Genomic DNA, 24,003 nt, shown 5'->3' with positions numbered 1-24,003 from the left:
ACACCGTGAATTCATTGTCCCAGGAAGGGGAAACTTTATTGACACATTCCTGGGGTCAAATACATCACATGATCACACTGACAGAACCACAGGCACATAGACACAGGCAACAGAGCATGCACAATGTCGGCACTAGTACAGTGTATATCCACCTTTCGCAGCAATGCAGGCTGCTATTCTCCCATGGAGACGATCGTAGAGATGCTGGATGTAGTCCTGTGGAACGGCTTGCCATGCCATTTCCACCTGGCACCTCAGTTGGACCAGCGTTCGTGTTGGACGTGCAGACCGCGTGAGACGACGCTTCATCCAGTCCCAAACATGGTCAATGGGGGACAGATCCGGAGATCTTGCTGGCCAGGGTAGTTGACTTACATCTTCTAGAGCACGTTGGGTGGCACGGGATACATGCGGACGTGCATTGTCCTGTTGGAACAGCAAGTTCCCTTGCCGGTCTAGGAATGGTAGAACGATGGGTTCGATGACGGTTTGGATGTACCGTGCACTATTCAGTGTCCCCTCGACGATCACCAGAGGTGTACGGCCAGTGTAGGAGATCGCTCCCCACACCATGATGCCGGGTGTTGGCCCTGTGTGCCTCGGTCGTATGCAGTCCTGATTGTGGCGCTCACCTGCACAGCGCCAAACACGCATACGACCATCATTGGCACCAAGGCAGAAGCGACTCTCATCGCTGAAGACGGCAGGTCTCCATTCGTCCCTCCATTCACGCCTGTCGCGACACCACTGGAGGCGGGCTGCACAATGTTGGGGCGTGAGTGGAAGACGGCCTAACGGTGTGCGGGACCGTAGCCCAGCTTCATGGAGACGGTTGCGAATGGTCCTCGCCGATACCCCAGGAGCAACAGTGTCCCTAATTTGCGAGGAAGTGGCGGTGCGGTCCCCTACGGCACTGCGTAGGATCCTACGGTCTTGGCGTGCATCCTTGCGTCGCTGCTGTCCGGTCCCAGGTCGACGGGCACGTGCACCTTCCGCCGACCACTGGCGACAACATCGACGTACTGTGGAGACCTCACGCCCCACGTGTTGAGCAATTCGGCGGTACGTCCACCCGGACTCCCGCATGCCCACTATACGCCCTCGCTCAAAGTCCGTCAACTGCACATACGGTTCACGTCCACGCTGTCGCGGCATTCTACCAGTGTTAAAGACTGCGATGGAGCTCCGTATGCCACGGCAAACTGGCTGACACTGACGGCGGCGGTGCACAAATGCTGCGCAGCTAGCGCCATTCGACGGCCAACACCGCGGTTCCTGGTGTGTGTGCTGTGCCGTGCGTGTGATCATTGCTTGTACAGCCCTCTCGCAGTGTCCGGAGCAAGTATGGTGGGTCTGACACACCGGTGTCAATGTGTTCTTTTTTCCATTTCCAGGAGTGTATTTCTTTCATGTGTGAATAGCAGAAAACTGTGCAAAATACGTAGTTCTCATACATAATCATGCAGCAGAACTACAAGAGATATTAACGCCCACATTCTGAAGAAGGTTGTAGCGGCTCTGTGTTTAATACACAAGTGTGTTTAGTCTCAAGCACGAAGTCGTTTTAATTATGATCTAAAAACTTGTTCAGAAGCGATAAGTGTACAACAATTAAGAATGTGTTTATCAACCCGAAGTACTTCTGTTTCCACACGACAAACAGATTATCTGCTACATTAAGGATGTTATTCATACTGTATAATGCTTGCGTTTCAAATTAAATTCAGTTTCATTTCATTTCCTAAGAATGTGCTTGCATGTGTCAAAACTTTTTTGGACTAATCGAGATATCTGAAATATTTCCACAGATCATAACAGCCTACCCTAGAAAGAATTTCATATGTCAAAATTTGGTTGTCTAATCGATATGTCTGAAATATTTAAGCAAATCATAACAGCTTATCCTAAAAAGAGTTTTAGATGATTAAATTCGTACGTTTCCATTCTGTGAAAGTGTAATGTGAAAAATAATTTATGTTAAAGCTCAAAGTTAACTGCTATATACTGTATGAAGATGTAAAAACTTTCTGTAATCAAATTTATATCGAGACATTTTTTGTTGCGGTGTCTTTTCCTCTCACACACTCTGTAATATGTTATAATTTTGTTCCTCTTTGAACCAAGCATAAAAGAGAGAGAAGAGAGAGAGAGATAGAAGAGAGAGAGCGAGAGAGGTTTTTTTTCGCTTTATAACTCAGAGAGATGAAATGTACTGATTGTGATGATCATGATAAGGCAGATGTGAAAATATTGTACATAGTTTTAGATGTTTGTTGTGAGTACATATCTGAGATGCAATGTATTTACAAGGCAGTATAATTTTTACAGAGGTGCAACGTTATGCAATGTGTGTGTGTGTGTGTGTATGTGTGTGTGTGTGTGTGTGTGTGTGTGTGTGTGTGTGTGCGTGTGTGTGTGAATGTGTGTGTGTGTGGTGGCGCCAATGCAGAGGCAGATAACGTTGAAAATTAAGCTACTTTTACTCAATTCAGATGAAGCTTATATAGGTTTTTCGGGGCCTACTGCAGTATCGGCAAATATATTCGAGCATAACATAATTTTTTAGATTTAAAGTGATTTGACTGCTTCATTTTAATTATATGCTGTGAATTGCTGGAAAGGGAATGGGAGAGTAAAGCAGGAGGTTAGGGAGGGAAGGAGTGGGGGCAGAAATGGACTATTTATGCCATCTTGATTGTAATAACTTCCCACCACCCCTACTACCTTGCATTTTTAAATTTCCCTCCACTACCATCGTGCATTTTAAAACTTGCCTCCAATTGCATCCCAAATTTTTAAATTTTCCCCCATAAGCGGTCTTGAATTTTTGGATTTCCTGTCCACACCATCTTGTGTTTTTTAGCAACTTCAGAGCAGACTAGCGACGGAAACTTCAACTCTGCTCTGGAGTCACCATATATATATACGGTACTGCTGTTATAACGGGAGTTTCGACAAGGACTTCCATTGGACCTGTGTTAGTAATCGGAGGCACAATGATAGCTGAGAGCTACACTACTGGCCATTAAAATTGCTACACCAAGAAGAAATGCAGATGATAAACGGGTATTCATTGGACATACATTATACTAGAACTGAAATGTGATTACATTTTCACGCAATTTGGGTACATAGTGAAGCAAAGCAAGCGCTGTATCATGTATAAGATACAGAGGCGAGCGAGTGCACGGGACTTACCCTAGTTCACTGCTAGTAGCGTCGCGTCATCGTAACGCGCCTGCATGTAGTATTGCACCACATTTAACATAAAAGTAAAAATTAAGATTTGTGTGTAAAACTTTGTTAAAGTATAGTTCTATGTAATAATGTTTCAGGTAACAAATCTTAATGTTATAAAATTAGTAGTTTACGTAAAATTCACGTTTTGAAAGAAAAATAGGAGGCGCTAAATAATGACGCTAGGAAGCCAAAATTTGGTGAGAAGGTGCAGTAAGAAGTCATTAATGAGTGGTGCTGGTTTCCAAAACCATAAAACTAAAATTGACTCCAGAATCCGCGTTTTTCGGAAAAATCAGAGGCGCGAAATAATAGAGCTACAATATTGAAAATTGGTAGGATGCTTCAGTTCACCCTAATAATAATAATGGAAATACCACAATCAGTTACCTCTTCTAGTTTTTTAGTAATTTAGTAAAAACTACTTTTGTGAGTAAAATGTACATAAGCATTATAGATTAAGTACTTTAAATTTTAATGATAAAACAAATTCTTTAAGACCAATGATCAGATAGGACAATTAACAAAGCTACACCAAGTTTTAGTCTTGTAGCATAATTAACAGCTGATACAAGTCTTGATAAAGCTATGGTTCAGAGGTAACAATCTACCGTTAGTTCCATTGTAAAAATTCTAGAGAGTAAAGTTTTAATTTTAGCGGGCTGAGATTTTCTACGTGCTTCTGTACTGCTCAGATGTATGTATACAAAAATTGAGAAGTTTGTAAAGCTATTATTAAATGTGATATTTAAGATTATGTGCCTGAGATAGCGATCATTTGGACGCTGCAGGCATCTGCATATGAACGGAAAGAACAGATGCTCTCTTGGCGGTACGCGCCGGAGCTATATAAAAAGAGCGGCAGAGGCAGTAGTAAGCTCACTCCGCATTAGACCAACGCCTAGTCCACGCGAGCTTAACGTCCGATCGCGCCGCGCCTCGCCTCGGGTGACGTCATAGCGGGCTGTGACATGCGCGTACTTAGCAATGTAAACGGACATTGAAAATCGCGAGGACTGTACACCGTCCTGGATCGTTTAGACTTCGGTAACAAACTGTTATTGTGCCGTCCGTGTGAAGTATAATTCCGCGTGGCAAGTGGTGACTAACTCCACTTTTAAGGCGAGCATTAATTTTTTTTTTTTAACATTATTGCGAACTATTAATAGAGCACCGTTAGTTAGAGTAATGAACTATTCGGGAGGAACTTGCTGTAGAAGTCGCCTCTGAACTATTAAACGATTGGCTGAATTAACAATATTTAATGTCTTTAGCATTTTCAGAAGTTTCGAGTAATTTGTGTGAGCCTTTAAGATAATAAAATCTTGTTTGGAACTTTAAATTTTATTGAAGCAGCCCTAATCCCGTGAAGAACTATGGATATTTTTCGTTTAGCTGGGCTGTACAGGAATGTGGCCGTGCAGACTGGGAACTAAGGTCAGTAAGTTTCCCTTCGCTTTCTGACTGGCCACCAAATTAGTTGCCAGGCTCGCGTGATTTAAGGTGGCAATGTTCAACTTTCATTCAACATTAAACAACGACTTCTTCGCCGTCCCACATATGTTGCATCGGCAATAGTCTGTTACGTGAAATGAACATACAAACAACTCATTCGACGACTTCTTCGCCGCCCCACAATAGGTAATGAGAAATCAGTACCCAGAATAACCACCTCTGGCCGTAATAACGGCCTTGATACGCCTGGGCATTCGAGTCAAACAGAGCTTGGATGGCGTGTACAAGTACAACTGCCCATGCAGCTTCAACACGATACCACAGTTCATCAAGAGTAGAGACTGGCGTATTGTGGCGAGCCAGTTGCTCGGCCACCATTGACCAGACGTTTTCAGTTGGTGAGAGATCTTGAGATTTTGCTGGCCAGAGCAGCAGTCGAACATTTTCGTTTCCAGATGCAACATGCGGTCGCGCATTATCCTGTTGAAATGTAGGGTTTCGCAGGGATCGAATGAAGGGTAGAGCCACGGTTCGTAACAGACCTAAATGTAACGTCCACTGTTCAAAGTGCCGTCATTGCGAACAAGAGGTGACCGAGACGTGTAAACAATGGCACCCCATACCATCATGCCGGGTATACGCCATTATGGCGATGACGAATACACGCTTCCAATGTGCGTTCACCACGATGTCGCCAAACACTGATGCGGCCATCATAATGCTGTAAACAGGACCTGGATACATCCGAAAAAATGTCGTTTTGCCATTCGTGCAACCAGGTTCGTCGTTGAGTACACCATCGCAGGCGCTCCTGTCTGTGATGCAGCGTCAAGGGTAACCACAGCCAAGGTCTCCGACGTGATAGTCCATGCTGCTGAAAACGTCGTCGAACTGTTCGTGCAGATGGTTGTTGCCTTGCAAACGTCCCCAGAGATCGAGACGTGGCTGCACGATCCGTTATAGCCATGCGGATAAGATGCCTGTCGACTGCTAGTGATACGAAGCCGTTGGGATCCAGCACGGCGTTCCGTATTACCCTCCTGAACCCACCGATCCATATTCTGCTAACAGTTATTGGATCTCGACCAACCGAGCAACAATGTCACGATACGATAAACCGCAATCGCGTTAGACTACAATCCGACCTTTCTCAAAGTCGGAATCATGATGGTACGCATTTCTCCTCCTTACACGAAGCTCCACAACAACGTTTCACCGGACAACACCGGTCAACTGCTATTTGTGTATGTGAAATCAGTTGGAAAATTGCCTCATGTCAGCGTCAGGACATTGTAGGTGTCGCCATCGGCGCCAACCTTGTGTGAATGCTCTGAAAAGCTAATCATTTGCATATCACATCTTCTTCCTGTCGGTTAAATTTCGCGTCTGTAGCACGTCATCTTCGTGGTGTAGCCATCTGAATGGCCAGTAGAGTATAAAAGGGCGCTGCGTGCGGAGCTGTCATTTGAACTCAGGTGATTCACGTGAAAAGGATTCTGACGTGACTGTGGTCACGACGGTAACTAACTGACTTCGGACGCGGAGTGGTAGTTGGAGCTGGATGCAATGGACATTCCATTTCGGAAATCGTTAGGGAATTCAATATTCCGAGATCTTCAGTGTCAAAAGCGTGCAGAGATTAAAAAATTTCAGGCATTAGCTCTCACCAACGGGAGCACAGTGTCCCACGGCCTTTACTTAAATATCGAGAGTAGTGGAGTTAGCTTAGAATTGACAGTGCTAATAGACAAGCAACACTGCGTGATTTAGCGGCAGAAATCAATGTGCGATGAATGTATGCATTAGTGGCGTACAATTGAAAGATTTGCAAGAAGCCATGGAGCATTATTATTGCAACGCACAGATCAGAAGTGTTTTTCTGAGAATATTTCCTTTTCTCCAGCCAAACCAATCGCCTTCAATCAATGATCAGTTTTCATTTATGTTCTGCCGTACATTATTCTTGTCAGCAACATCGACGCATCTTTCACTGTTGTCTGATAGTTGTCTGACATGCCACTGCCCTTGCTATCTTCGGGATTGTGTGGGTCGTATGTCTCCAGTCTCCCAGAAGTGAGACACCAACTTGGCCGTTTTGATTTTGGGAATTCCGAACGACTGGGGCCATACTGTCCCATAAGTACATTGATGGCACTTGCCACATACCAGTTCACCGTTATAAATTGGTATGACAAGGCCGGAATTACACATTTCAAATTTAACATAGTGAACCTGGAGCATGTGCTTGCACATCCGTTGGTATTTTATGCCCTTTCAAGTCTAGGGTGGTAGTTTCTGCCAAGTTTCGAGGTGGATTCAAGAATTGATGACTGGCTCCAGTGGGGTCCATGTTTTGGAATCATTTACTCACAGGATTAGCTGAATCAACACAAGCTTCGGCCACGGCTCAAAAGAGAACGGGCTGAGGTGTAAGACACCACAACAACTCGTCATCCAGCCGGTGAGTGAGCTGGATTCCACCCCCCACCACCGGCCTTCTCAGTTCTCTTCCTACAGCGGTATAAGACATTGATGCAAGCCGTATTGGCCTTCGAAAGGCATTACAGAGCAACACTGGGTGCCAATCGAAACGGAAATTTTTTTCGCTGTCTCTTTCCCAGATGTACGGCGCTGGTCCCATGATGCAGGAGGCCATGGATGAAGAAACCATACTTAATTTTTCTGTATAGTCGAATCTGCCAAGATCCTCCGCAGCCTGCCGATTGCAGGGGGAAGAGATTTAACATCCTACAACGCCGATATCGACGCTCGTGATATCTATCCAGCATCTTCTGATACCGTCCGCATCAGGTGCCAGCAGAACGGAGAGAGCAACCTGTGAGCTAGTCATTGCCGAGCTGCCTTAAATATCTAAACAGCGCACCGTTCGACAGTGTAGTGAATGAAGCTTCTAACGACGCGAAATTTGCGTACCTGTTATTCTTCCCGGCTCTTATTTTGTTTAAGATTTGAATTTCTGCTTCACGACAACTTTGGTTCGTTATCGGATTTTGGTTGGCCTGCCGATTCACTTTGATGTTCTGCTTGCCGGCTGAACTGCCATCGGCGCCAGCAGTTGGCATTCTAGCTGTATTACCACCGTAACGACTAGCTTTAGCGGCTTCGCAGCTCCAAGTATTTACTATGCTGAAGTGACACTATCGATAGCGATGGTAGACACAGAAGATAAGGTGCAATAGAAGCAGCATAAAATTCAAATAAGGCAAACTAACCACAACAACGAAAAATTTTAATGTAGGAGTTCCTTTGTATAGCACATTGTGACTAATACTGTTCGTGATATACATCAGTGAATTTCTCAACGGTGCTAGTTGAGGGGGGGGGGGGGGCAAATTCCCTTTTCTGATTACAGCAACATCATAGTCACTGAAAATACCAGATAGGAAATAAATGAAAGCTTACATTTGGCCAGTAGGCAATAAAGTAACACTGAACACAAAGAAATGTCATGAATTTCAGTTTTAGAAGTAAAATAAGATGGCTGATTAAGAATGCCTTTTAAAACTGTTTGCTTGCTCACACACTCCTGATCCTGGATACTGAAAGCATGTTAAATTTTAGTCCAGGTGAGATCCCCCACACTAGAGCCTAATATTAAATCCCCAGGGCCAAGCGCAATGGTTTATTAAAATGATCTGGCTCGTTGCATTAATTTTTTTCATGAAAGTTCCGCTTCTTAGAAGTTACACTGTTTCCAAAGAGTAAATTTTGTGCGCTATTCATCATCATTTTTCCCTCAGTAAAACAGTTCATCATATTAAATTTTAATTAATGATCACAGTTCCTTACTACTACTCATCTAAAATGACCCAACGAAACATAAAGAAGATGGGCGTTTTAGCACAGCTTAAGAATATTTTGCATTTTCAAATAAATATTACACATCAGCATTAGCTGCCACAATAACCTTGATTTGGCGCAAAATAGAATTTTCTGTCAGTCGTTCAACTATGCAAGCCCAAGATTGATGGTTATCAATCTTCATTTTTTTACGTATTTAGCAGCAGCGACTTCCCGACGCTACATGGCTGCCGATATTATCAGCTTGCCGTGTTTGCTCTTGGCCTTTGGCCAACCTCCCCCCCCCCCCCCCCCCCACCCCCCCCCACCACCACCTCACCCCCTAGCAGTTCTACATACTATGTGGCATCGTTACCAAATCTCTTTCTAGAACATATTTTTAAGTACTTAAGAACAAAATAAATCCCTGTCATTATGTGCGACCACTGAGGAATATTACCCAATTCATTCTCCTATCTTAACGGTTTGTTCAAGGATTAAAATTATGTACTAATGGAAGTGACAGGCGAACCGTTACATATGTCCCCGCTCAGACGAAGGACTGCTGGTTGTTGAGTCCATCCAGACAAACCACAAGCTGATTCAATTGGCAACTGACCGCTTCAATATATCAGCTCTTAGTTAGCAATAGACGTAGTAGCTTTATATTTTCGATACAGAGCAGATCCCCGTGGGACACTGCACACAAAGCGAGTAACGTTTCACAACACAATAAGACAACAAATAAAAATTTTACACTAGATACCAAAAACTAATATCTAGTAAAATTTTACGATAATCGATCATTTGAATACGAGAAGTTATTAATGGTACTGAACACAAAAAATGGGATAAGTACGAAAATGTCACTCTTATTTTAAAGTGTTAGCTGCTACTCAGATTTTTTAAATCTCTATTTATTTCTTTTTGCATCGATCTCATGAACATTTCGTGTTTTTAACCAACTTTTCGTAAGAGAAATTTAAGTATCTGGTCTTAAAATTTTACTTTGAGCAATAACAAATGCTCAAAAGAAACAAGATATGTCCAACCGCGGTGTAAACAGTAAATTCAAAACCAATTGTTCGGGTTTAATGCTATGTTTGGTTGGCTGCTTGGCTGATTTCGGGGAGGGGACCAAAGAGCGAGGTCATCGGTGTTTTGAAGGAACCATCCCGACATTTGCCTGAATCGATCTAAGGGATTCACGGAAAACCTAAATCAGAATGGCCGGCCGCGGTATTGAACCCTGGTCCTCCCGAATGCGAACCCTGTGTGCTGTCTAAAGCGCCACCTCACTCGGTGGTTTAATGGTAAGATATAGTTTCTATGAGTAGTTTCCATTTGTTTGCTAGCACTCGTTCAAGACACTAATTAGATACGCCATTTTTAAATACTCTTTGAAGAATACAACCAAAATTTTATTGTACATTTTTTTAGTTACACCCTTTTTTCAGATCCAAGTTTTTAATCCTCTACAATGTACCCGGACTCGTCTAAGCAATCACGCTCTTTGCATTGTTTGCTAGATCATCTTCCGATGTAGTTGAACGTAAGATCGTAGGATTTTATCTTGTCACTAATGTGCTGTTTTACAAGGTAGGTTAAGCCCATTTTTTCTGATTTTGTGGGGATACAAACAGATAACTTTTGGTCAGGTGTATGATCTGTTGCTATACTTCTTTCCAGCAAGGTCACATAACGTTACGATGCATCATCCAAGCCGTATGAAGTCCCGGTTTTAGAAAATGGTGTACATTGTTTTCCTCTTTAGTTTCTTTATCAGTATTATTCGTTTCAGGTCTCTTATCCCCATAAGCTTATTCAGACAGTGGCTGCGCTCTTTAAATTCTAAAATATTCGAGTGTGTTCCTGTTTGTGAACATCCCCATTTCCTAATAAATATAATACTGTTGAGGAGTTAACGTTTCAGCCTATTTCCTAAGACACTTCTCCGTTGTACTGAAGAGGCGATTCGCAACAAATGTGGATGATCATGCGCTGGAAATATAGCATATGTTCTTTTTAATGTGTCTGGAGATATTTTTTAGAAGCGACCAGAAGAGAGAATGAACTACAAGAGCATTTCTGTTTTGTCCCGGGCAGTTATCGGAAAGCCGGCGGCGGCGGCCGAGCGGTTTTAGGCGCTTCAGTCCGGAACGGCGCTGCTGCTACGGTCGCAGGTTCGAATCCTGCCTCGGGCATGGATGTGTATGATGTCCTTAGGTTAGTTAGGTTTAAGTAGTTCTAAGTTCGAGGGGACTGATGACCTCAGATGTTAAGTCCCATAGTACTCAGAGCCATTTTAACCATTTTTTGTTTTGTTTTGAAGTTATCGGAAAATAATTTTACGCTTTTGGTGTGTTCTTCGTATCTGTGGTTACTTAGAGCGTCTTTTAAGGCTGAAGAAACTTCATTTGATCCACGACCAGCCTAGACTTCAGCCCAGCAGCAGAAACTTTCAGACTTGTTTCCAAAGTTTGTAATGGAGAGATACTAATACGACAGTTATCGTGCATAATATACTGGGTTGTACTTGTTGTGGAGCAAACAGAGAGACAAACCGTTGTGTAATAGAAAAAGAATTGATTGCTCTAGTGAGCTGTGTTCTCTGCCAAAGTTTGGAGACATGAACAGCAACATAGGCGGGCCCTGGTGAAGATGTAATAACTCTTCCTCAGTTCAGGCACTGTTCTGAGTGATCTCTTTTCTCTGGCGCGACCCAGACTTCCCTTGCGATATTCTGACGTCAAACACCGGGTGTTGACGCACGGCGGGCGGCGTAGACAGGCGAGGTGATAACACAGGGGAGCGCCGACGCGGCGCGGGAACGGTGACGCAGGCACCGGGTGACGTCTGCTGCCGTAACGGAAGGCCTCGGTCCGGCCCAGAATCCAACTGCGAACTGCTTGCGGGACTCTGACGACGGCGAGCGGATCTCAAGGAAACAGCGGCTGGAGTGATGTTGGCTGCACCGGCTGGGCACACAGGCAGCGGTCCCTCCTTCGCGGCCCAGTGTTGGCAGAATTACGCGACGGCGCTGTCGCACACAGCCGGGACGTCACTTACAGCCCAGCTGGCCGAACACACGGACTGGTACAACCGTGGTGAAATATGGCTTCCGTGCACTGACAGTTTCGAAAGGAATGACGTTTTTATGTCACTCCAAATCATCTGGAACAAGGCAATATCCGAGATCTGGCGTAATCGGTAGAACGCATCGACGACGCTCAAGCCAGTCACGAGGAAGTGGCTTCTCGAAGGCTGATGCCAGGGGCATTGACATCCATAACTGTGTCACGGAAGTCTCACTGCTGCTGCTGAGGATGCCCGTGGCTAGTGGACTGATTTTGACGCTCGTGGTCTGACAACACAGGAACAGGTCTCGGAGTTGAATTACAGGAGTTCAATAACCAGAGTTCAGTCACTGGAGTTCAGTCACTTGAGTTCAGCCACTGAAGTTCAGCCACTGGAGTTCAACCACTGGAGTTCAGCCACCAAAGTTCACCCACCAAAGTTCAGCCACCAGACTTCAGTCACCAGAATTTAACCACCGGAGTTCAGTCACATCTGGCTGTGGTCTCGTTACAATTCTGGGCTGCCACTTCTGTTCCACGTTTTACGTTACAACTGGACAATTTCTGTTTCTACATCTACATCTACATGGATACTCTGCAAATCATATTTAAATGCGTGGCAAAGGGTTCATCGAACCACAGCCACTTTCGTATGGTGGATGCTTTGTGCTGGAAGCAGCCTAGCTATGAAAACAGCTATGGACACAGAGTACTGTCGAAAAGTGCGTGCTGTCACACAACGCTACGTAGTGGGCGGATGGTGCGTGACAGGATAACATTTGCACTTCACACGATCGACATACTGTCACACAACTCAAGCAGCTCTTTAAGCCTTCAATTACATTGGTCCTCAGCACAGCTCATGTTGTAGGTGTCGGATTAAGAAACCTCTTTGAGAATATGGTCCAGATTGGATGCTGCAATAGCAAGTGCGGCAAGATCTCAGTAGGTGGCGGGGTGCTCACCTGCTTACTTGTACGGCCTGTTGGTCTAGGGGTATGATTCCTGCTTTGGGTGCAGGAGGTCCTGGGTTCAAATCCCCGACATGCCCTACTTTTCACTTTCGCGACAACCAAGCACTACGATAAACTAGCGAGTCTCTGAAAGTAAGCCATGCAACAGGACAAACTGCATGTCGGGCCACCGGCCAATGATACTGGCAAGTGCGTCTTGTGGAAAGCAATCTACGAAGCAGGATTAAGCCGTCTTCGATTACTTATATCTATACCTAAAGACTGACACGTACAACGATTCTATTCGTTTCCCAGGAACTAGTACATCGCATGCACGTTTGTTAAATACATGCGCATGCAGCACCCAAAACGGAGAGATGCTGGGAGAAGCAGCTGAGGTCGTCTTCTCGCAGTTGAACCCCTTACGTTCCGTTATTAATCCTAGTAGCAAAAGCATAATCATTTGGAGCGTTCCCCATTCACGTGTGGACTGCTATTAACAATATTCTATATTCTTAAAATCTCGTACAGCGCATCGAAAGAACAAGCACCTATATCTTTCCGTACGGGTCCTGATTTCCCTTATTTTACCGTGGTGATCGTTTCTCCCTATGTAGGCCGGTGTCAACAAAATACTTTCGCATTCAGAGGAGGAAGTTGGTGATTTGAATTTCGTGAGAAGATTCGGTAGCAACGAAAAACGCCTTTCTTTTAAAGATGCCCAGCCCAGATCATGCATCATTTCAGTGACACACTGTCCAATATTTCGCGATAATACAAAACGTGCTGCTCTTCTTTGAACTTTTTCGATGTATTCCGTCAGTCCTATCTGGTACGGATCCCACATCGCGCAGCAGTATTCTAAAAGAGGACGGACAACCGTAGTGTGGGCAGTCTCCTTAGTAGATCTGCTACATTTTCTAAGTGTCTTGCCAATTAAACGCTATCTTTGTTTAGCCTTCTCCACAACATTTCCCATGTGTTACTTCCAATTAATGTTGTTTCATAATTTTATAAAATTGTTTTGCTTTAATTTTATGAGCACCAAGTTCTGCTCGAACTCTGTCTTCTGACGACGTCATTTGTGAATTTCATTTGGCGTTTTATTCCACAGCAATACTACACACGTCTGCTGCAGAATAATAAAGCTCTATATTAAAAATGTTAGAAAACTGTTATTGAGGCCCCGTGTTTTACCTTTGTAGTGTCGGGAACGCTCCTGTCTTAAAGAGCTAAGAGTTTTGTGATATACAAGTCAGAAAGAAGATACAGCTGTTTCCACTTTTCTCTGCTGTAAATACCATCACTAGCCTTCATATTTGACATGCACTCCAAACGTTACATACATTCAATCACAGTGTGTGTTTTTAGAACGTTTTGTTCGTTCTGCAGTTCCCACTTCTCTTTTTGACTGGAATTACCAACAAGTATCGAGGAAGCCCACTACTAATTCTGATTGTTTCTATACTGACAATGTGTCTGTCATAATAATATACAGCATTAAAGTACGCATTATAGTGAACTACAGAAATGCTTCTTCAATTGGCGCGAAGGTATTTTGCTGAAATTACTTTCTATCGCGGTCTGAACTAAATTTCCTGTTGGACGTATTGCCTTTTGAACTAAAACTCAAACCTTCCACTTGATTTAAAAGGTTGGAAATTTCGTTTTAGGAGGAAGCAACGACGGCGCTCGATGCATCCCATCTTATAGAACAAAAATCTTCTTCAAACTAATATACAATCGTGAGGTTTCTTATCGTGTTTTAAAACGTCTCTCCTTATGTATATTCATTATTAGCAAAATGTTAAAATTCCTTCATATACCTTCTTTTCATGTATGTAGGTGAGACCAGCCACTACTAAAACAATTACCATCTCGAAAATTTCCTTCAATGTACATATAAATTCTCTCACAATCATTACAACTTTCTGTTCCATTATACTTTCAGTACGGTAATTAAATGCTTCATTCTTCACTCCACTCCATAACATGACAGTGGTAAGTTTTTACATAAATCACCCTTCTCACACTAACTTCCACTTTATACACATCTTACATTTAAATACATAAGGTATAACCATTTACTCTATCTTATAGAAAATTAACATAAATACACTTCACTTGACACATTCTGGTACCACTGGTGCTACTCGCTCACTCTGCGGAGACCTGCTATTCCATATTAATTTCCAAACAGCATACAGTTAACTTCAATTACATATGTATTGTGACAGCATGTGTGAGTAACAGTGTTAATTCTGTTACGATCATACAGTTTCCCCATCTGGATTATTTTATTCACATTTAATACAATTCATTGTTTTCCATTATTTAATTCATTTATGATACCGATATTGGATGTATAGCATCGTATGCGTATTTAAAAGTCCAAAGGTAGTTTAATTCAGAGTAACTTTGTATGTAATTCAAGCCTCAGTCACACGAGAAGATGTCACTTGCAAAAAGCAAAGAAGCTTTTGTGCCTGTTCTGTGTTTCTCTTACTTAATAGTAGAATTTAGTTATTCTTCTTAGACAACGTTTAAAGTACTTCACTCAACATTCAGTTACTAAACAAGTCCACAAAAACGATAGCAATATGCCATCACTCGATCATCAGATTAAATAAAGCAACTACAAGGTAAAGCACGCAGCTACATTTTTGCGCCTGTGAGAATATTGTTTAACTGCTGTTTACATGTTATCAAACCAAACTCACCATTCTACTGAACATCGTAAGTTCCTGCTACGGCATATAAGAACAATGGAACAACTGACACATATTACACAAAACAAATAATTAATCTTTTAATTTCATCCTTTCCCTTTAAATATAAATGAATAAGTGATGAAATAAGATAACTGTACCGCAAGTAAATAAAATATCAAAAATGTATTATAATTACTAAACGGTTTTGACGTAAGTTTTTTCCTTTCTCTTACTGGTTTACGTAAGGACCACCGCTTTTGCAATGAACGTGGGTGCCGTGAACACGACTTCTGAAAGCCTCCACCTCGGTCTCGGCCATAAATGTATCTTAAGCCTTTACCTTCTATTTTTGGGTTGTATAATAAGGTTCCTATCAATAAATACAGTGCTTTTACATTTGTAGCAAGCTTGTTACAACAGTCCACTACTAGCAAATCTTGCTCTACCAACAGTAACTATGCTGACAAAATGGGCAATACAGGCCGATAGCTTGTTTCTTCCTTCATATATATGACCCATTTTGTCAGTATAGTTACTGTTGGGAGAGGAAGGTTTGCTAGTAGTGGACTGTGTTGTATATATCAGTTCTGTTAAAAACCAGTACGGGCCTTAGTATCTCCGCTATTAGTCAAACTTTCCTGTCGCATATTGTTCAAAACTTAAGTCTTCATCTTACTATCCATAATAGATGATTTTTTAAAGTTTGGTGTACTACCTTCATATGCTCTAGTATTTTTGCTAGGAGACAGACATTCGTTTCGTAAACTGTGCTTAGAATTTATCCATTGTGGTACATTTAGCCGTGTTCTTCAAACGCCGTTCAGCAGCTTGACTTCTTAAGTTCTCAACATTCATAAATCCTATACTTCAGTGAAGCATGTTGGAAATCTTCCCGCGAATGACTTTAAAAATGCATCTGGATATATGTTGTCTGCTGGATCAAATGTAATCAGTTTGGGCAACACTAACTATTTATCTTTATTTGCTGCAGGTCAAACATTTCTAAATATTTTAGATATTGAATATGTAACGTCACTGCACGTAACTTAGTATCTTCCCATTTATGAAAACATGTCATGGCATCTTCAGTATTAACCATAGTAAGATAACCATAACATCCTTCAGTTTACTTACAACCCTTCCTCTACGTACATTTTCATACTTAGCAGACACATCCCTCAATTCTGAACTTGTGTTAATGGTAATTCACCACCAAGGCCTGTTGCTTTACAATGGTTAAGAAGAGATAATGCATATGTATTACCTCAATTATGTAATTGTGCAGGTACTATTGTCTGGTAACAGTTACCTAGTTATACCTTACTTGACACTCCTCTACAATCTCTAACTGAGCATCTTGATGATTCTGTGTCAAAAGACTGTGATTTCACATACTTTCTTATCTGACTACCTTCAGATTTCAGTGCTTTTTTACATTTTCCAAATTCACACTTTGTATCAATTAATTACATATGAATAGCCTCTAATCTTCAGAAACTAGCTGTCATTTATTCATGTTGTTCAAAAATGTTCAAATGTGTATTCATTGCTAAGGGACCAAACTGCTGAGGCCATCAGTCCCTAGACTTACAATCTACTTAAACTAACGCTAATAGCCACATATACATCCATGCCCTAGGGAGGACTCGACTCTCTGGCGGAAGCGGAAGCACAATTCGTGACATGGCGCCTCAAACCGCGCGGCCCTCCTGTTGTGATTTTGAACTTGCAAATAGTTCCTTGTTGTAAGAGTCCAATTTGTCATATAGGATAAATTCTCTATTCCAAGCCTTCATTTATAACCCAAATACTTCACACGCTTTTCTCGTAGCACTGATCAAACGTTGATCCTTCTCCATTTTGCCTAAAAATTGTGAAACAAGAGTTTCAGAAACTTATCTTACACATAACAAGACCTAGAAGCACTCACGCTGTTTACATCAGCTGTCAACTAGGTTGTGTGCGCTGCTGATGGACGCACAATGCTGAGGCTGCAGCCACAGCCCCTCAGTTGTATATCGGGAGATGAGTTACTGAGAGCGCGACAGCCACGCACTGCTGTTGACTGCGTAGCATGTCCGCGATCCACCCGTTGAAGTTGAGGGGCAGTACCTTGTCTGCGGTTGGTAGGAACTAGACCCATCGGATACAGCACGAACTCACTTGTACTGCCCCATGAGAACTACAGTGCTCTCAACCTGCTCTGTGAAGTCAGCAGCCACTTTGCCATGAAAACAACGCCGCTGAACCGCCAATCACCGCCCAGACAGCCAGTGCTGCGCCCGCTGCCCCAAACTCACCAAGCGCCGTAGTAGAAGTCGTGACGGTTAAACTGTGACACACTCCAAGTCTAGAGCAGCTGAAAAGAACCACCAGCGTCGCATGTGGGGCTGAAGTCGCTGCACCGCCGCTGATCCCTATTTGTAGACTACAGTTCTAAATTCTCCCTAAAATCAGTCGACTGCCGGTACTATCCCGGCAGTAAGGTAGCCAATGTGGCACTCTACTTTTTGCGAGGAGTCTTTCGCCGCCATTGTGGTGTACTACCTATGTTGAGGTGCTGAACGATGCTTTTTAAAACTGTTTGTTTCCTCACTCAATCCCGATCTTGGATGTTCAAGCAATATTTTATTCCAGACAAGGTGAAATTACTCACATTAGGAGTAACATTAACTCCTCGGAATCAAGCGCAATTATTTATTATGTTGATTGTCCTAAATAAAATGATATGATTGGACTGAATTAAAATTCGTGCCTGCACGAAATCTGAAAGTTTAATTTCTCTTAATTCTATGGACTGTTAGTGATTATTTTTCCCACAATGAAAGAAAAACGTTTTAGGATCTGAAACTTTAGTTTATAATCATAGTTCATTACTACCACACATACAAGTTCACAGTATGAATCATAAAAAATAAAAATGCTGCAACTCATTCTAAGTATAATTTCATTTAAACATCAAGCGCAATGCGCCTTGTATTCTTTCACTAACATCGAATAATTTATTCCAATTTCACAGTCAGTATTCTTTTTCTTCTTTTGCTTGTGCCTTTGTCCTGCAGTTTTGACAGGGTCGGTATGGTTATGGTTGGATTTGGCATGGTTAATTGAAGGGGTGGCCAGATGCCTGGAGTCATTGTACCCCAGTTGTCTGCATCTAGTGCAAACTATGAAATAGTGCGAACGTGTTTCAAATGTCTGTGAGTCGTGTAACTGAGGCGGGACTTGGGGACCAGCCGGGTATTCACATACTGGGATGTGGAAAACCGTCTGAAAACCACATCCAGGCTGGCTGGCGCACGACGTTAATCCGCTGGGTGGATTCGACCTGGGGACGGCGTGCCTACCCGAGTCCAGGTAGCAGCACATTAGCGCTCTCGGCTAACATGGCAGGTCAGTTTCACACTCAATAGTAAATTCAATAAAAGTGTTTCCCTGGCGCAAAGCAGATTATTCCGTCAGCCGTTTAGGTACAGAAACTCTACAAGGGATATCAACGATCTTCACTTTTATTTCTTGTACAGCAGCATTCGCATTCCGCCTTTCGTTGGTTGCATGTATTATCATCCGATGGCCGACTCATACAGTCAAAGCGAGCTACTTTTGCCTCTCCCAGCACTTCTGGATACTGCGTAGCGTACACAATCTCTTTCTGGAACATATTTTTACGCACATTAGCAAAAAATATATTATGCTTTGCTTGACCTCAGCATTTCACCCATTATGGAAGAAATATTCAGTTCATCAAGCAGGGGAATGGGAACATGACTTACACAAAATGGAAACCAAACAGCATTAACATTAATGCTGGTTAATGTTTGCGTTGAAATATGTGATAAAGTAACCGAGAACTGTGCTGAGGACGGAAAGCATGTCGACTGAAATCAGTCGGCACAAGTGGTGTGGAGTGGGATTCTTTTGAGAGGGCGCTTGTGTTCCGGTCAGCTGAATTACCTGATCGGACTACCCGGGAACAGTCATGTTTCCCTCCTTTCATTGTTGGGTTGGATCTCCGATAAACTGTAAGCACTAAAATGCTAATATTAGCGTGCTTCGTGGAGTCTGTGTATGTAATGCTTGAGGTACGTAAGTTGCACATCAGTTACCTGCATTATTCGCTCTACGAATTAGTTACGTAATGCATTGCGGCATACCTTTCTCTCTACATATTTCATAACCGTACCTGCTCGAACAAAGAAAAAGTGATACGTCAAGATGCACTGCCCGTGACAGTCGTTGGCCTTTGATCGCTTCCGTTATTTCTAATCCATAATTCCTCGGTGTATGCAGGAGACAATTCTTTTATTTGCTACTCTGCAGTTAGAGGTATGATGGTGATATCTAAGACGAATAGTGCTTCAGACATATTGGATTTTTTCATGAAAAATTGAACTCAGTACTTGAGAAAAGGATTTCACTAAGAGGGAGGTAAAGGCCAACACAAAGGCTGTGATGTGGAAGGGAAGCCCAAGGCTAACAACAGCGATAATGTTCACATTTAATTTTAAACAGACAAATTGTTTAACTACTGGAAAGTTTAATTTGATATAGCATCTATTTATGATACTGAAATCTTAAGGAAAACAATTTTTTGGATCTCGCTCAGCTAGAACGATCTCAGATGTATTTAAAGCAATGATCAAAATTTAGTTTTAAAAAATCCGAAGAAAATGGTATTTTAACTAAGATGTTTGCTTTACAATATTTAGCAGTTACTAAGACATTCAACATCTTGTACTATCAGCAACTTCCTCAATTCTTGCTGAAACTTTAAGCTAACGAATGCTTACGTTAAGAAAATTGCCAATTAAATTTACAACTTCAAGAATACCGACATGAATAAGACCGTTATTTACTTGATTTCAGAAACAGTCACTTCTCAATAGTCAACTAGCTAAAATCGTAAAAGCCACATTCAATAACTGGATTCTAATAATTTACAGAGATTGAAACGCAATTATATGAATTTCGTTTACTTGCACAGAATGTAAGAAAATAGTGCTAGGTACACACTTAAACACTGTTCAGTTGCCAAGTAGCAAGCAAAGCAAATTAAGAGAGGCACATTAACAAAACTACCTTTAAACACAATAACTTTAATTAACTTATGTACATAACTTAGCCCATAATAATCCAAGGCTTCTTTGTCTCAGCAATATTACAAATGCTGTTACTGCATTGTGCAGTTTCCTTCCTCCATCAAGTGATAGGTCCAGACCATTTGGACTTTCATAAACAACTTTAATTTCTTGCCCAACAATATGGAGGCAAAACCGACAAATTACAGGCCCCGATGAGTAGTGCACTAAAACAGTCTAAGTTTATAACATTACTAAGGAGCAATAGTTGTTCACACCGAAAGCTTTCTAAACATTCATGGTGGTGTCTGTTTGTTCTATATCGTGTCTCCCTACCACTTTCGCGCAACGACGCTCTGAGCGTGTTTTTAGGGAATTGACTAGTTTGAACCTGGGACCTGTTGCTGGTAAGGAGACGCCAGACCACACATGACATGTAGAATTCAGAAGAGTTCAGTGAGACTAGCGATGATATAACCAAATACTAAATGATCTCAGCGTCAGCTCCACTGCACTCCCTGTAAAAGAATCTTAATACTAACTAAATTTAGTGGAAAGGGTTCAAGGCTTTCCTATTTTTAGTTAGCTGGTAAAATAACGTCGAAAAAGCAGTTACGTTTACCATTGGAAATTTTATTCTACTCACAATACATCATTTATAAATTTCACTATTGATAAAAGGTAATGTTTTAATACAGGATGGTAAAAACCAACTGCGTTCAACAAAAATGTGAACGAATATTCCCTGAGTGGGTTTCCAAGTTCTACAATGGATTGAAGGATGACCTATGCCATATCACATATATTATCTAGGTTTAAATTAAGTTTCACAAAAGAGCAAACTATCAAAATGGTCTACAGTGACCCTCAATTATCTTTAATTACTTATTTAATTTGTCGTAAACTGCAGGGGCTGATGTGGCTTCTCAATAACTATATAAAAGAAAAATCATTGCGTTTCAGATCTGTTCTTCAAGTGGCAAATGTGAACACCATGAGTTTTAATTAACGATCGACACTAGTATTACGCAAAAAGGGGGTGTAACAGATGAGACTTCTGCAGTTCTGAGTGAAGCCTTATGCGCTCAAAAATGCGGCATCGCGTGCGTTCATTACCTTGTCGGTGTTTAGGCAGCGTCAGGGTAGCGGCAGGCAGCACAGCTCCGCTCACCTCGCCATCTCCTTGCTACAATTGGTTTTAACAAAACTGTGTTTTCATCTGACCAATCAGGGTCTCAATGTTAACCTTAAGCTCCGCCTACAAAAATTCTGTCTATCCAATCAGAAACGTTATACTTTTGGTGGTGGGGCAATGTTTTAAAAGTTTGCAACGTAGCAGAGACGCTAAAAAGTCTCACGCTAAAACCTGCAGCTGGTGTGGTCCTTTTAGCGTTATTGTAAGATCTATACTGTTCTTCTGGAGGGCTCTAGCTTTTAACATGGGCTGGAGGGTGGTCCTTGACGTAACTGAGATGCGAAAAAGTCTCACGCTAAAACGTGCGGGTGGTGAGCCCTAGTGGTTAGCTGGCGACGTGGGTGTCCAGTCCGTCCCTTATCGTAGGGCCTTCTAGCTTAACACGGTTCTGCTCTCGGCTTCTGTTCTCGTTTCTCCCCTCGGAACTGCGTCTGCCTCACGTTGGGAAGGTACGACATGCATTTAGGCATTCTTGTGTTAGTCTGTGGTATTCCATTTGCTCACTCGTTACTCGTATTAGTTTGGTTAATTTAATGTCACGATTTATTCGGAGCTATGTGACATACTACTGGATTTGCTTATCATGTCAGGGTTTTCATGGAAGGTGTTGGATTTGCCTGACACCTTACAGCTTATATTGCTTAAAGGGACACTAGGTGCATGGGCACTGACACGAGGTTAACTCCATTATATGACAAGAATGAAGCAAGCTACCAAATTACCGCCAGTCTGCCCTAATAAGGTTCATTGTACGTAAGCACGACACAACAAGGGAGCGTTTACAGTTTTGAATGTTAACATATTAGATCATGTAATTCAGCTGACCAAGCTATACCAGAGTCGCATGCAAACGTATGCTTGAGCCTGCTACATTTTTCAGACCTGCAACTACCACACACAGTTGCAAGCATTAAGCTTGATTCATACAGAAAGCTTGTGATCCGTCTCACCACTTTATAAACAGTCGTTATAATCAGCTTTGTCCGACGCGCAGCAAGGCTCGCCGTTTTCAGTCGTCGAAATTGGTCCCATCGGGTGACGTACACAGTTGTATCAATAAATACGAGTCCACCACCTCACAGCTCCTCAGACCACTTCAGCCAAGGACAGTCGTTGTTGACCAAGGCAGCTTCAGCAGCAGCACTCCAAGCCGGTATCCACACCCCGCGTGGACCCACAGCACTCTTCTCCACTCCGTCTTGTGACCACCATCTGCACGCTTATCATTCGTGAGGTCACCCCGACCGCTCGCAGCTAGTTTGTTTACTCGACCTCTCAAAACTCTAGTGAATATCTTATTGTTATTGTCAAGCGCGTTCTCGTAGGAAGTTCAAGGCGTCAACCTCTCTTACCAGATATGCAACACCTCCTCGGCTAGGGAACGAGAGTTAACCGAGACAGCTGGCTAAATCGATATTGCGTCTTCTTGTATTAAACGCCAAGTCTCGATCTCTCCTACCAATGATGCAATACATCCTCAGCTGGGAAGCGAGACTCAGCCGAGACATGCTGGCGGAACCGATATTGCGCACCAACAGGTTAACTTATTAAGGATCTCAATAACCTAGCAAGGCCAACGAAAGTGGAGCTACTTTATCGAAAATATGAGCCTTGTCCAGGCCGCCCAGCTCTAAATTATGGACGAAAACTCTATCCTCCAGCTTAGCTTTAAACTTCCGACGTCCCTGGTTGCAACGACGCGCCTGCTTCTGATGAACAGCACCATTGTTTCGGCGTGCTCTCCCCCAGTTCTCCTTAATCAGACCTGGTGTCTTTTTCAGGAAGAAAATAATTTACCGACGACAAGCTGGCCAAAGGTGGCAGCGATGGTCTTAAGGGCCTCGTGCTAGGCGGAATTAAACGCCAAGTTCAACAACGGGACAGAGCAGTCCCACCGCTGGTATCAAAAACCACTTAACTGCAGTCTTCAAATTTCGAGTAACCCTTTCAGCTAAGGACGGGTGGGTATAGTATGGTACAGTGACGGAGTGGGTTATTGCCCTATCGAAACAGAATTTCTTAAACTGCAGAGAGAGAAAAGCATGTGTGTTATGTAGCAGCCCTTTTTTCTGTTTTTGCTTTTTCGTCTAATATGTGAAAATCTGATTTTATTTTTTACACATTGACTGTCATTGAAGGGTTTTACTTTTATTTAATATTGTTCCGGCTAAATATCAGTTTGATTACTTTTAAAATCCAATGTTAAACGTGAGTCACTACACGTATAGTCTTCCCAACTCTGAGAGAAAAAATCTTTAGTAGCTTTACTACCAATGTTTACAGACGACAATACTTTAACCTTTCGTTCAATTGTTTTAGTTACGAATCGCTAGTGTGTTCTTGGCATAGATCACGTAACCTTAACGTTTATTAATCTAAGTTAAGTTAATGTTCAAGAGTTGTATTATGTTTCAAATTAACAACGTCAGTTATTTGACAAGAATTATTAATAAATAGGTTCACTCATACGATCTCAATCAAAGAAGTTCTTTAATT

The 24,003-nt window shown here is 42.4% G+C and overlaps 1 non-coding gene across 1 annotated transcript; it reads left to right on the top strand.

Moving 5' to 3' along the window:
• Positions 1-12,549: 12,549 nt before the first annotated feature.
• Trnap-ugg (transfer RNA proline (anticodon UGG)) lies at positions 12,550-12,621 on the top strand. The gene has a single exon. It is a non-coding gene; the product is annotated as a tRNA-Pro (tRNA).
• Positions 12,622-24,003: the final 11,382 nt, after the last annotated feature.

Source organism: Schistocerca gregaria, chromosome 2 (genome assembly GCF_023897955.1).
Source record: "Schistocerca gregaria isolate iqSchGreg1 chromosome 2, iqSchGreg1.2, whole genome shotgun sequence".
NCBI classification, from domain to species: Eukaryota; Metazoa; Arthropoda; class Insecta; order Orthoptera; family Acrididae; genus Schistocerca; species Schistocerca gregaria.
This window is presented reverse-complemented; position numbering and strand designations above follow the sequence as displayed.